This window comes from Anser cygnoides, chromosome 2 (genome assembly GCF_040182565.1).
Source record: "Anser cygnoides isolate HZ-2024a breed goose chromosome 2, Taihu_goose_T2T_genome, whole genome shotgun sequence".
Classification (NCBI taxonomy): domain Eukaryota; kingdom Metazoa; phylum Chordata; class Aves; order Anseriformes; family Anatidae; genus Anser; species Anser cygnoides.
In genome coordinates this window covers 30,167,174-30,183,106 of record NC_089874.1, presented here as the reverse complement: position 1 = coordinate 30,183,106, position 15,933 = coordinate 30,167,174, and the positions used below count along the sequence as shown (strand labels likewise).

Sequence of the window (15,933 nt, the reverse complement as noted above, 5' to 3'; positions counted from 1 at the left end):
CAGCTCCAATATTCAGGGAAGGAATGATGCTACCAGTAGCTCTGATTGGAAGTGAAATCCTTCACAGGCACTGCTCATTCGAAGAAAAATTAAACAAATCAAAATGTTCTGAGTTCTAAGTTCCAGAACTTAGCAAACACTGAAAAACAAATGTAGAAATTGGCCCTATTTTTATAAAACAAAATCCTTCAGTAACTTGTGATGAATTCTGGTGTGTAGAAAAGTCAATATTTAACTGGTAAACCCCTAAAACCCAACGACTCACTGCAGTGTGGATAACAGATGCAGCTGAGAGTCTTATTGTCTTTCAAGTCTGTCAGTCCTATCATCTGAATGGGCTGAAGCCTGAAAAGAGAGGAAGTCCACCAATTCCCAATGAAGGCTGAGGTCTTTCAAGATCTTTCAGGTCCTCTGGGAGTTCAGTATAATCTTCAGTGGTTATAAGCCAAACTACTTGTTTCATTTTTCTTACTGCAGACTGCAGGTTGTGTGTTTTAAGGCTTTAGGCACTTCAGACCAGTGTGTAAATCTACTATTCATTTTAGTGATCTGCTGTTGCTGTCCAAGCACTCAGGTAAATCAGATGTTTCCAGTTGGATCTGTAGTATATGTAAAAGGTGGTTGTTGTGTTTTTTTTTTTGATGTTGTTCTTTTGCTTTTGAGTCTCAGAAAAAGCACTGTGAATTAGATTACTGTGTCTTTAGAGGTGAAAAGAGATAAAGCAATTGAAGAAAAGAGTGTCTAGGCATGTTGAAAAAACAGTATCACTAGGAATCAGGATCAGAACTTTATAATGTCTAAACAATTTTTTGAGGAGGCTGATAAAAAGTGCGAAAAGAGACACAAATTTGGAAGGATAAGCAGAAAGGATCAAGATGAGATACAAGCTGTCAAATTGCAGAAAGTATTTCAATCTACTGTTAGCCGATGCCTCAAACATTACTTAGAACAAAAAAAATAGGAAAAGTGTGTGTGTGTATATGTGTAGATAGGACCCTAGCCCATGAGAGTAAGAAAGAGAGAGTGGTAAGGTATATAAAATATGCTGATTATTGATGCAGTTCTTCTGTCTCCTTATAGAAGACAGAGGTGAAAGTTGTATGTAGAGTCAGCATGTAAAAGGTTAGATAATTATCCAAACAAATCTGAATTGCTACTCTAGAGAATGTACTGAATGTCTCATCTAGCATTTGTCAGCTGGCTCTTCAGTACAAAGATAATGCACTTTCTTAGAGGTAGATTTGCCTGTTTCCACCTCTACTCCCAGTAACTCCCAATTAAATTCTAGGCTGTGCCAAGAAAATGGATGTAAAATGCAACAGCAGTCCTTCAATAGCTAGAAATAATACGCTTCCCTTTCTCTAAACATGGTGAATGAGGAAAAGTAAATGCTCCTGCTCCCACATGTGTCGATTGTTCTCATAGCACAGGACAAACAGAGGCAGTATGACCTGTTACATAGCAGGGACGGGGCAAGCCAGACCATACAAAGCAGAGAGGTTTGCTGTCTGGAACTGCTGGTATTTCAGTGTCACATTCCTATTCACCTCCTCACTGTACCTCCCCATTGTAACACCATTGTCTCCTTTTTCCTTTCAGGGACAAGAAGTTACCTGAAAGAATATTTGGGAACAATTAACAAATATGAACACTAACATTCTGGATGGGCACAATCTTCTGCAGAGTAACAACTAGAAATTTCTTCATTGCTTACTTTCAAATGATCAAAAGCAATCACATTGAGTAATATGAGTTTGCCAGAATAAATAAGGAAACAAATACACACAAATCCTTGGTATGGGATTAAGGAAATGAAAAGCTGAAAGCATGTGTAATTCATTTTTCAGGTGAAAAAGTTATTTATGATGTCTATTATAATTACGATTGTGAAAACTTAAGGATTTTTTATACACTTTAAATATTTTCATCTAAATAGAGCTGTTTCATCGTGGGCTGACTTACGTAAATGCTAAACAACAGTCCCTTCTTGTACCTTTTTTTCGTTCAGCAACTGCTGAAGTCTTCATTTACAATGCACAAATTATCCTTAGCAGCAGGTAGGAAGCAATCAGCAAGGTGTAGCTGGCAATAGGTCTATTTTCATTACAAGATGGAGAGAGCCAAGGGACATGACATTTGTCCAATATAGTCAGGGAGGACTCTATGAGGAAAACTGACTCCAGAGAATTGTAGTCTTGCTGAGGAAACACTGAAAGGGGGAAAGCGGAATGGGGGAAAGAGGTGGGGAGGTGTTTTGTTGTTGTTGTTTGTTTTGCTTTGCTTGGTGTTTTTGTTGTTGAAGTTTTGTGTTTTTGTTTGCGCGTGTGTGTGTGGTTTTTTGTTTGTTTGTTTTGTTTTGTTTTACTCATTAGGATAATGAAAAGACAAAATTCAGAAATAATTTTAAAACATTTAAAAATTTCCCACAATGCCATGAAACATATTCTCCTGTTCTTGAGTACCCTGAGCATTTCAGAATGATAAGATTTCACAGCAACTCATCAGTGAAACTATCAATAACAAATATGGAGGAAGAAAACATGATGACTTTTATGGGATAAAGGAAAATCCTGGCTAATGAAATTACTGCAGTCTGGATAATTTTTTGAAGTAGTAGAATAAAACAATGGACAGACTCTTAACCATCTAACTTTAAATACTAAACTGAGATACAAAAAATCAGAAACTGAATGTCCCAGGGTGTCTCTTGAAGTTGATTTCAACCCCATAACGTTCTTAATTATCTTTTGAAGGTAATTGTCTGTCCTCTTGAACCACAATGGCTGGAATTTTCCCCACTAACTCTTACTATTGCTTGTTTCAGTTTTTCTTTGAGTAATCACTCTGGTGCCTCTCTTCAGTGAGCAGGAATGTTGTAATCTTTAAAGTATTAACTGAATGTTTTATAAGGATTTTTTTTTTCTCCAGAACTGTGAAAACAAAGAACTCTTTTAAGCAAATGAATGCCTAGCAGACTGTATTTGGTTGCTACTGGCCTTGCAACTAAACTTCCCACTTTACTATAAAGGTGGAATAAAACTGTCTTGTTAACTTTCAGAGTAATAAAACATATTTTCATTGTTACTCAAGCAAAATTCCTAATATAGTCAACAGTATAAATTCAGATTTGAATATAGACTACAGTCTCCAGCTAAAGGAATTAAGCTGTAGAAACATCTTGACAAATCCTTATTTATTTATAACAAGAGGATCTTTAAGGTCCCTTCCAATCCAAAGAATTCTGAGATTCTGTGATTCTATGTATATGTTAAATGTAATCCTCATAAGAATAATAATGCCTAATTACCTGAATAAGATCCCTAGAGTATAGGTGAATAGATGCCTTTTTTAGAGATCGGAAAATAAAACACTAGATTGCTTGTTTAATGAGTCTGTAGCAAAGTAGGATACTGAATTCTCATATTCCGAGTCCTACGTTAGCACTTGAATCATAGGAGTAGCATGCCACCAACATCAGTAAGTTACACATTTAATCATAAATGGAAAGGAAAAGATTAATCCTTGACTTTTCACACACCATCCACCTCTCTCAGAATCTACGCAAGAGGACTTCTACAAGAGAAATTCTCTCTTGTGACTTTGCTACAGGCTGTGGAATTCTAGGTGTCTCTAGGTACCTGACAGTTAACACAGATCTGTGAAGCAAAAGAACATTGAGTGGATAAACTAAGTTGTACTGAAGTTTTTTTCCAAGCATTTTTATTTCATTTTAAATTCTAAAAGCTAGAAAATGTAACAGATCTCAGACAATTGAATAAAGCATTATCATCAGTTCATAAAAACTCAGATGTGGTACTTGTCCCTGATAGAAAGCAGTGTGACTGCATATTCAATATAATACAAGACATGGAGAAAAACTGCAAAGGTGGGGCAGGGAAAGGAAAAAAAGTAGAACTGACACCATACTTCACAGAAAATCTCCAAGCTGAGGCAACTACCCCAAACTGTTTGTTGACTTGGTCCTGAAACATTGTTTCAGCCCTGATTTTAGAAAAAGAACATTCTCAACTCAATTTTTTTTAAAATATATATTATAGGACTGTGCGTTTCGCAGGTGGCACTTAATTACCCATTTAAGCTCTCTCAAATGCCATCTAGATGCAACTGCAAGTTGCAGAAGTTCATGCCATGAAATATTGGACAACTGAAACTCAAAAAATGAAACAGCCCTCAGATGCGCTGAATCCATGCTAATTCTGAACAACAAAAAGAAGTCAAGTTATAGTTTTGTCTTGTTTTAATTGATCCCTTTATTCCTATATTTTCCTTTAATTATCTTTTATCACAATTAATCTTACTGCCTAAGGTTTCACATAGTTTTCTTAGGAACAAGCAGGTATCACTCATCTTACTTTGCTGAGAAGATCAAAGAAAAATGGATCATAATTACCATCCCTTGATCCTCAGTCTGCTTATATCTCCAGACTACACTAACTCTCCATGATTTTATGGAGCTACTTCAGCAATATGAATTATTACAGGATAAAGCTTCTTGCCATATTTATATGCCAAAAGATTCCTTCACATTTTTCCAGTGCATACAGTTAATATTTCAAAGGCTAAATTTAACAGTCCTAGATGGATCCCAATAAAAAGCCTTGAAAATAAAGAAATTAAACATGATCATTGTGAAATTAAGTTGTGGTAAGTTCTTTTTGTTTGTTTGTTTAATCACTCCATCCATAGACAAAGATTATATGTAAGGACCTTCAACAGCTTCATTGACTGAGCTGTGTTTAAGAATCTCCAGCCCAACCTGAAATCCTCATTAATACAGCATATGCATTATACTCTGTGCTCTCTTTGTTGCTTGAAGTAAGGGAAAATAGTTTTTAAAAGTATTATATAAGTGAAAACTTTTGATCTGAACACTGGCAGTCTGAGCTTTCCAGTAAATGTTTTTTGTACCACTATATTAACTTCAGTGGGCTGTACCTGAAATTACATAAGCAATTCTATGAAATGAACCAGTGACAGAAATTGTAACTACAGCTAAACCTGCTAACCTTCAGTTCTATTTAATTCCTAAGAAAAAAAAAGGATTTCGTTCTGCACTCCATGTCAGCAGGCTTAGGTTAAAAACTTTGGGTTAAAGTTTTTAGGTTTTTAGTTTTTAAGTTTTTAACTTTTAGGTTAAAAACTATATTCTTGAGTAGGTGCAGTAAATTTAGTTCTTTGCTTTCATATTTGTTAGGATGTACTTCTCTACTGCACTACAATATACCCTTTGTTGTATCTGTTTAAATATCATCCATACATGAAAGGCAGAAAGGCAGTGAAATTATATCAGCATGTCTTTTCTGAAAGCAAGCAGTGTTGGAACAAAATGAAAGCAGCAAATATATCCTTCCTGCTCCTCTTCTGCTTTCTGAAACTTTTTCAAGTTCTGAGAGATACAAGAGAAATGCAATTAAAACAATTCACTAAGTGCTTTATTTGCCACCTGCCATTCATTGAATACCTGCTGGTAAAAGTGAGTTTTTTTACTTGCAGATTTGTCCTGATAGACTGGAATTATGAAAGTTCGTGAGTGCTCTGGGAGCCACATGAGGATAAATATAGATTCAATCAAATCAACTCAAATTTAGCAATACCGAGGTAAAAAGTGAATTACTTTCAGGTTGTCCCAAGGATATTTTTGTTTAACAGAACCAGGATAGTATATGAAGGCAGTTTTGTTAAAAATACAGAAAATCTTTACTGGTTGATTCTTCCATTACATTGTTTACTATACAAATTGTAAGTTTTTACAATTTTCCAAGCTTTTTTTTTTTTTTAATCCAAAACTTATCATACATTCAGACAAGCTTATAGAATGTTATCTTCATTAAACTTTTTGTCATTTTGGAGATTATTAGTAAGGAAAAAAATGGTTTATATATGTTTGTGATGTAATTGGGCAAGACCTATTTATATCCTTATACCAACAGATCTCCTGGCCGATTTCAGCAAATATGACACAGACGAGATCCCAGAGAAAGTTTCAATTCACGGTTTGAAATAATCAGAGGTATCCACCCCTCCATCATTTGTAGTGTATATTCTCAAGACAGCTCTTTTGCCTTATATATTTAGTCTTGCTGAATTGCACTAATAGCATATGCTACTATACTTTTGAGAAAGGAACAGAGAACCTTGTATTGCCTAGCATTGAAAATGTTAAAAAGCACATCCCTCACTAGACATTGTAAAGGAGAGTGAGGACAGAAAAAAAGAACAGAAATCATTTTATATTTTTTCCCTTGCTTACGGATCTCCTTGTGAATTATCAGAAGGTATAACAAGGTGATACACACCTTGGGCAAGCCTAAGGAGCCTGGGAGTACAAGATTTGAACACTGAGTCCAATTAAAACTGTTAGTACAAGTAGCTAGTTAGTACATCAAAGATTTCTATTTAAATATATCTCTCTTCTTATTCTTTGCTTTATATTTTAATTATAGAGATTATAGAGGACAATTGAATGTCCTTATAATGTCAGGCTTTGTTTATTTGTTTTTTAATTAGATAGTCTTTTATAATCGTCTCACTGCTTATTAAAATTCACGTTATCTTTCTGATCAAAGATGTTGGAAAAGCTGTTACGTGAAACATATCTGTATGTCATAACACCAGACAATCCGATGGGGTAAAACAGAAATGTTCTGTAAATGCTGAAGTATGTGTAAAACTGACAGACACTATTCATCTGGCCTTATATAGTAGATCATTGAATTGATTCAAATTCGAAAGTCAAATACATAGCGTAAGTTACTTTAAGAACAACATAATTAAAGCTTCAAAGCTTAGTTAAAAGGCAATTCAACTGCAGTAGTCAATTTTCATTGTTTTTATGTCTGGCTTCTTGAAGATCTGTGAGAGAAGAGCTAAATGTACAGACAATATCTGTACCACAGTTATGACACGTGAAACAGAAGACTTGAGAGTACTTGTTTAAAAGCATAGGAACTATTCTTGGCATACACAGAACTCCATTCCCTTTTGAGGAAGTTAAACACAGGCATCTTGTGCAGACAGCAATTCATGCCATACTGATGCAGATTTTATTTTCAAGTTCACCTAAATACTTACAAAGTTTAATACCTCAAAGTCAGGCTGAAAATAGTGGCAACAGGTACTTGTCATCATTGACAAACGAGGATTGTTTGGAAAAAAAGACAGAATTAGCTAAGTAAATTTCATAAACTAATTTATTTTATGTTAGTGTTCTTATGAACCAATTTAACTCAGTTTATAATGTCAGCATTTACTATGTCAATAAAAATATAGCTTTATACTATAATGTTGGGCAGAGTTTCATTTCAGTAAATCAAGGAGATGCCACATTTTCATTTCAGCAAGTCATTTCTAGTAAAAACAAGGTCATTATAAAGTCATTCTTTCAACAGACTGACGGGAGGTAAATCTAAAATGACCCTGTAAGGATTTTAACTAGCATGTGGTAAAGACATAGGTAGTGTCTAAAATGCAGTAATTTCAAGTGGAGCTGAAAAATAGTACTTTATCTAGTTAAATATTTCAGATCTACAACTGCCTCACTTTCTTGTTCTCTAGTATGATGTGTTAAACGAAACCTAAGCTAAAGACATGGAATTATTGTTAACTCTTCCAGTAAAATATTACTTTTACATAGATCATACCATGTACATCAATATAAAAGGAAATGCAAAACAAATATTTCATGCTACAAGTTTCTTTTAAACTTTGGGGAAAAATGTTAAAGTTTTTTTTTTTTTTTTCTCTAATGAAATGAGCTCTTTACATATAAATTATATTGTAATAACAGAGCTCCCTGGTGGAAAAGAGTTCCTTCTCCTGCTGGCAAAAATTAAAATAATCACAGATGGCTAATGATCAAAAATACTGACTGACAGCTCTGAAGTACAAGGCATAGATAATATTCTCAGAGCTACAATTTATTTATACTCAGAACTGGCTTTAGGCACCCACAATATCTGTGTTCATGATGTCCTATTCTAAAAGAGATCTTATAGCCACCACTGCAGTATCTGCTGACAGGGTTTGTCCTTAAGACTAAATTGATCTCCATAATAATTTCACCAATATACATATGTTCCAATATACCAATTATTTGAAATAATCCTTTATAATTAGCTAAAATTGTTCAAACTTTAAAAACATATAGACTCCATGATTTTTATTTGCATTATACTAATAATGTGGTTTTTTTTCATTTGAGTTCTTAGAAATATTGTATTCTACTTCAGAGCTGATACACTGCAGAAGTCACTCAGTGCAAAGGAACGGTCTGAAACATTAGTTTCCTGTATTTGATTGATGGTGTCCTATCTTTTTGATAATGCTCTAAAACCTATGAGGAGTTGGGTCTCATTCCCACTTATGTTAGTTGAAATGTTTAATTGATTCCACCAGGAGCTAGATGAGTTTATAGGCAATTCTGGTTGTCTCAGATGTTTCTTATTTATTATCTTATAGCACCACCAAAAAATGTGCTAAACACTTTGTAAAGCAGAAGCCTATCTCCAATTTCAAACACTGGCAGTGTTGTAGACTTTATAGTCCTTACTTTTCAGTATGCATCCAACTTCCATCACCATATGTTTTCTAAGAGAATGTCTGCCTTTTTGAAGTGTAATTTCTAGCTCTTCTAAGCTGAAGAAAAAGCTGGAGAGAGATTCCCGACCTATTAAAAAGTTTTAGTAATGAGAATGCAATTTTTAAATACCCCCAAAATATTACCTTTGGGAACTAGGAATATTCCCTATGAAAATACTATATGGGAGTATGTCTGTAGAAATATTTCTTCTTCTTCCATTTCATTTTCAGCTGCATATGAGAAGATGGCTGAAAAAACGACAAAGTTTCTTTGAACTTCACTATTGGGGGGGGAGAGAGAAAGAGATCCTTCTTATGGAAAAACTACATATTATCAGACACTAGAGAATTCACGAGGAAGAAAACTTCAGTGTTCCAAACTGCAGAAAAATTGATAGAACATGCAGTTGCTTAGATGTTGCAGTTCATATCCATAAGCACCACAAATCAGGCGTCATCAATCACAGAGCTCTGAGAACTAATTATTTAATAAAACTTTTGATTTTAAACTAACCATGAATTTTTAAGACCAACTAATGATTTTTGTGCTGAGAGTCAGTAGCTGGCACGGTGCATAGTCTCAGACTAATATTGGTTCACTTTCTTTTTATTCAAACGTCTGACTGGGCCTCTGCTATATGAGATGGAAGCTCTGGATATAAGAAGAATCATTTATTAACACAGCTGCTGTTATGCCAGGATAATGTAAATTTTACAATAACAGGAATAGAGCTGGAGTGGTAATTAATGTAGAAACTTTTCCCGTGCAAACAGTGCTATTGTAGATAAACTGAGCTTCACTTCAAATAGGAATATTTTCAGCAAATAACTTATGTTATTTTCTCTAAACACAAGTGTACTTTATAAGTTATAGATAGTCTATGACTTACAAGCATTCCAGCAGTCACAAGGTCTTTGTCTGCTAGCTAGTTTGATAATGACTATTTAGGGCAAAAGCTGGCATACTATGTTACATTATACAACACAGTCAATCATCCTAAAACAAAACAAAAGGTGGCTTTTTGTTTTGTTTTGTTTTGTTTTTAATAAAAGACATGTTAGATGTTACACAAAAGAGCTCTTTTAAAGAGCACGTATTCATTCTACACTTTCTGAAATTCAGTTACAGCCAAGTGAACTATCACAAGTAAACTATTTCACTGAACTGAACAACAGTAAACCAAAATGAGTAAAAGTACTAAAAGCATGCCTGAGGCAACAGAAACTTTGGTGTTAATTTCCATTTCTTTCAAGTGTATTTGATGAATGATGTGACAAAAGAATCCTAATTAAAGTCAAAATCCTGCATACTAAATAAATTAGAAGTGCCACTACATTCATCTTCTACAATGATAATACTGCCACTTTTGCTTCATCTCTGTGCCCCTTTGCTTACATCTGTGGCACTAACTCAGCAAAGGGCACTGCCAGCACAGATAGGGGAATAGATACTGTTCCTCCAAATAGAGATATAACAGGACAAATTGCTCTGTTTCTCTTCACCACCTTCAATTTACACAAAGAAAAGCTATCAGGAGCATTCAGCGTGTTTTTAGGTATTTATTTTTCTTCTCACATGACTTAAAACTTGACAAGCAGCACCAAGAGCACTCTGCTCTTCAGCAGTACTAGACAAGCTGCTGTGTTTATGGCCATTAATTTTTTATTTCTTTTAGTACTGGAGAATCATTAAGTACATATATACTTGGGGTAATATATAATCCTAATGGGCTGGAAGGCAACACTGAAGGGATGAAATTCTATGGCTTGTGTCACACAAGCCAGGCAAGACAATCATAAATGACCTTAAAATCTATGAATCTTTCAAGTAGCTGCCCCATTCAATAAGCAGACTGGAACATGAATTATGACTCCCAGGAGACATCCTTTCCCTGCTCCCCTTTTGTTCCAGGGAGTACTCTGAAATACTTTAGGAGAAAGTTTATATCCCTGGTGTGCCCAAGCAGTAGGCTCATCTTTTCCCATTTTCTTTCCACTACTATTTCCACCACAAATACACTCAAAATCTGCCAAGGCAAACAAACGTGGTGCCTCGGTGTCTCTAGTTCCCATTTGTACTAAGGCCTCTGACAAGATCAGTCCTGAAAACAGGCTGTAGTCAACAGGAACTCAGAGGCACCCACAGAGCCTAATATCACAACTTTGACAGAGGATAATAATGAGGCCTATTAGAAAAAGTGTAAAAACATTAAAAGCACAAAATATTTCTCCAAATTATTCTCTCAGACCACATCAATGTATAATTTCTGATTTACAGTTCATGTCTATATATTTAATATCTCATGATATACTGTATATATACAGAGTATTCATGACTTCTCTGTAGTGATAGAATATCCCATTCCTACAACAGCATGGAACACACACACACACAGGATGTTCTCTTTTACCTCATCACAGTGGTACCCCACTTATTGACTCTTTCTAAACAGTATGGTTTCTTTGTATTTTCTAAATGACAGAAGAGACAGAACCTCTCCCTCCTTTTCATATGAGGTTTTAAAGAAATCTTCAGATGAAATGACAGAGAGAATTATGTTAATGAAAAAGAGATTTTTTGCATATATCTGATACAGTTTAGGACCTGTTTTTACTCCCAATCTAGCTAGCAAAATTGTAATGAGCTACATTTTTTTAAAGTACAGCAAATAAAAATACATCTTGTGTACAGTATATAATTTCCACAATTTTTGTCAGCAGATGAATTTTGTAGCCCTAATTTTCTCCTATGAATTTTGAATTAGTATTTTAGAAAGACTGTTTCTTGATCCTAACTATAATAGTGATCATTTAATTGATCATGGTGTGTTGTTGGACTAATGATCTTATATAGGTAGATATACATAGATTTAATACATTTCATAAGTAAGGGAGACATGCTGAGACACATACAGTGTTGATATAAAGCTATTAATTCAAGCGCCCATCTTACACATGCAAAATTGAATATTTGTAGCACCAGCTCTTGAATATGAACTTTACTTTCAGATACTCATAGTGAGATATTATATTGCAATTTTACTAAAGAAAAATAAAATTTTCACAACGTCTTTAAGGTGTCCTTTCTAAGGGCTAAAGCAGGTTGCATCTGTTCTTCATCACTTTGACTTCATTATAACTGACCTTGATACTTTCCGTCACTGTCTGCTGTGATCCCTGGGGATTAAGTGCCCAAAGGTTATCGATTTATATACATGTATATGAGTTGTCATCTCTGTATACTTAATAATTGATTGTCTAAGTACTTTTGCACAATGCACCTTGCTTTGTTGGCAGAACAAGCGCCCTTTCTCAACTCTATATTCAGGTCCTTTTCTTTGGGGTATGTGACTGACAACTAGCGTGATAAAGTGTAAATACACAAGCTTCTCAGTAATGACCCAGTTGGTGGTACTCAGAACCCTTGGCTAAAAAGTGAGAGATAGCTCTTCCAAGTTTTTCTTTTCCTTTCTTTTTTTTTTTCCTTTTTCCTCAGGACTACTGAAAAACATAGCATGAGGCATGGCCATTAGAAGAAATCTAGATTTGGCTGTGATTTTCAAAGGAAATTATGTTCTTGCAGGTCTAGAGAAGAAATTGGTATTCTTATCGGTATTTTCAACATTGGTAAATAATTTAAAATAAGTTGTGAAACTCCTATTGGGCCAAAATACCAACTTTTAAAATGCTACCAACCCAAGAACTCTGATCTGAGATTTATGTTCTTGGTATATGGTTTATGTTTGTGGTATAAACACATGTAAGGTTTTGTTTCTTTGTTGGTTTGTTTTACCCCCATAACCTGTTCTTTAAAGCTTTATTTAATCTTAAGGGTTTATGAAGTGTTTTTCCAAGCTGGTAATTTTGCCAGGGACTCAGCTAGAGTTGTGGTGTTGTGTGGTGTTTCTTTTTTTTTTTTTCCTTTAGATAAAGTTCTGTATTTTTTTCTTATATTAATCAAATTCTAGTTTGTTTGTTTGATTGTTTTTCATTTTAAATTTATTAATGGAGACAAAATGATGGAAAATACTTTTTTTTTTTTCCCCTAGGGAAAAAAAAAATTTACATTCAACTAGTAGCCTTGCAAGTTGAACAAGTTTAGAAACTGAGGTTAAATGAATGACATAGTTTCTTAAACTTCTTGCATGCATCAGAAATGTAACAATAGTTTACTTAAGACAGGCTTTTTGGTGGGTGGTTTAAACTTTAAGACATAGAAGAGCATCTTTCTGTTACTCAACAATATTTCCTGGAGCTATAGTGTACTGATCCTAAAATAAATGTATAATATACTGGACAGAGTAAACTGTTCTTGTTGTGTAATGTTTCCTTATACCTCTACAGATTTATAACATCTTTTAACACAACAAGGGAAAAATTTGATCTTTTATCAACTACTCCAACAAAACAATCCATTTAAATAATGTGTCTGAAACTGTAGTCTATGGAGATAATCAGTAGCTTATTAACCTTAATCATAACAACACATTATCGCTATCTGGTTTCATGTTGACTAATTTGCAGAACAATGGAGAAGAGCACACTCAGCACATAAGACTGTTCCTAGTTCTTGGCACTGCATAAATACAGTGACCCTCACTTGAAATGTCAGAGACTTAAGAAAAAGCTGTATCATATGATGAAGGAAGACAGTCAGGAAAAGAGAATCATGTAATCAGAGAGTTAGTTAAAAAATAAACACTTGCTAAACCTCTGGACAAAGTGAGATCATCATCAAACAGACACCTAGAGCACAGAATAAAGGTCAGTTACCTTTTATCATGTTTGTGTAGCTTCAGTTAAACTAACAAGCAGCAGCATGTGCTTAAGGTCATAGTTAAACACTTTTGCCTTGATAAATGAGCTGTGTATTCAGTGCTTCCCTTTCAACAGCATGGCCATATTGGAACTCTGATCTACAAGAAAAAGGCAGACATCAGAAAAGGAAGCAATTTACTTGGGGACAGAAATGAAGTTACATCTTCACTCATTCATTTCAGATGGTAGCAGGAAATAATATGTCAAATAATACAATAACAATAAATCAAAACAACAAAAATGTAGTGGATAAGCCTCAAAAATAAAACAGTTCACTCTAATTTGTGGGAGTGAAAGTGAAGAATATATTGAATCCTTTTTAGTTCCATGAAAAGAAACTGGAAAAATACCAGTTTTGGAAAAGATTTTTAAAATTCCTGAACATACTAGAAGATTGAAGCTGGCCAGCCTAGAAGTGAAGTAAGATAGCTGGCAGAAAAACATGTTTTCACTGAAACTTCTCATTAAATCAATTCTGCCATAAAACATTTCTTTGCTTTCCCAGATTTTTTCCGTCATTAAGCTCTGCCCCACTGATCTTAATAAAAGGGTCAGTTTCAAAATGCACACTGACAATGTCTTATTATTTCAATATCTGTCTTGGTTGAAATCATGATTAGAAGCTCTAATTTCAAAATCTGCATTTTTTCACAAAGAAACAATTCATTCTGCTATTTTAAATCAGAGCAAAATATTGAGAATTTTCTGGGTTTATTTTTAGATGGGTCAAAATCACTGAAAATGTTTTGCCTTCAATTATTTGTACATTAAAGGTACATTAGGTACATAACAGAACACCTATTGTGGAAATCCTGTCTCTTGATCGTAATGAACTTATTATGTTTAATGCAATAGACACTTTGCCGAGTTACAACTCCTTTATTCATATGATTCCCATGAACAAACCTCCAGCTCTGTTAGGAAGAAGTAAGACTATAAGCCTTATGAGAGATTTAGATGGCAGGGACTCTATCCCAAAAGGAGTAAAGGTGGATAAATAAACTGACGCTTCTAATATAATATACCACAATATATAAAAGTTTTATTGAAATCGTTTAAAAAAAAAAAAGAAGAAAAAAAAAAGAGGAAATTTTAGGAGAAATAAAATAATTTATTTGATAATGTAGGATTATAACATTTTCAGTGGGAAAAAAAATATGAATTCTAGAAAAACTGCAATATATATCTGAATAACATTCCAACAGAATAGAAGCAAGAAGTTCTACTTTCTATATATATTATGAAAAAAACTTTGCTAAAACTGTTTATAAAGTGTAACTCAGGTGTCAACATCTCAAAATTTATAATTAGAGACAATTCTGCTGCAATAAACTGGAGAAATCCTAACTACTCTGCCTTCTCGCTTTTCATTGAATTATACTATATATCTCTGTGTGTATACTGCATGCGTATATGTCTTTATATGTATGCTGCACCTTAATAGTTATTGAGTCACAGGACAGAAACTGTTTGCTTATATGATTTGCACGTCATAGAAAAATGTGCAAACTTCAATAGACCACAGTGTTTCCTCCTGCTACAGGGAAAACTATTGTATGATACCTGGTTGTAGTTATTTCTGTGATGCAGAGAATAGTAACAATATGTTTATGCTATGATAAGAGTTCAAGAACTATTTTCTGTAAATTGCAGTAGAAAGGAGAATACTTTTAACACAGTGATAGTGCTGCTGCTGTCATTAGGATCTAAAAGCAAGGATTCTTAGACCTTGTTTGTATTAGATAAACTGGTAAAGTTGAAATATATATATATTGTGTGTGTGTGTATATATATATATATATAAAAGCTTTGAGGACCTACTTTGAGGACCTCTTCTTCAGGTGTCAAAAGAAACAACAAAGTGTGATATGCTAAAAAAAAATACTTTTTTTTTTAAATGAAGAAGCACTTGTTCTTCTTTCATAACACAGGTTTTGTTCTTTTTTGTCTTTGGTCTTCTCGGTCTTGAACCAGAATAATTAAATGTAGGAAAAATTCTGAAAATGCTAAATCAGTTCAAAACTGCAGTACATATTCTGATATTAAGAGAGCTGAAAGCATTATAGAGACATTTTACCAAAAATTTACTTGACACATCATAACGACTTTGTAATGGAAGTTTTAAAGTAGGAAGAGGCGAAATAGAAGAGAGGTGAATAGCATACAGAAAACTAGGAACAGTAACTAAGACTGATGGAAAAGGAGAAATATCAGGATGCTGGGTAACTAATGCTAAAGCTAAAATGAAGTTTCAGCCAACTGTTCTTGACCAAAAATAAAACAGTATGGTTTGGGAGAAATAATTACTTTAGTGAGACCTCATTATTTCATTGATACAGACTTGTAGTTCCTGAAATGAAATTATTGCAATTTTGTCACAAAACTGGTACAAATACAAGGACTCTACAAAACAAATCTTCTCAATATTATTCTGCTAGTACCAAGCCTTTCTGACTCAGAAAGTAACTGTGTTTTTATCCTTTGTGTCATTGGCCTATCAGTCCTAGGTCACAGTTG

The 15,933-nt window shown here is 34.1% G+C and overlaps 1 long non-coding RNA gene across 1 annotated transcript in view; it reads right to left on the bottom strand.

Annotated features, from left to right (window-relative positions):
• The window catches only part of LOC125184185 (uncharacterized), a 63,790-nt gene extending 50,274 nt beyond the window's left edge, over positions 1–13,516 (bottom strand). Inside the window, exon 1 of the long non-coding RNA XR_007167778.2 lies at positions 13,372–13,516. This is a non-coding gene — a long non-coding RNA (uncharacterized lncRNA). The remainder of the gene's footprint in view (positions 1–13,371) is intronic.
• Between the last annotated feature and the right edge of the window lie 2,417 nt (positions 13,517–15,933).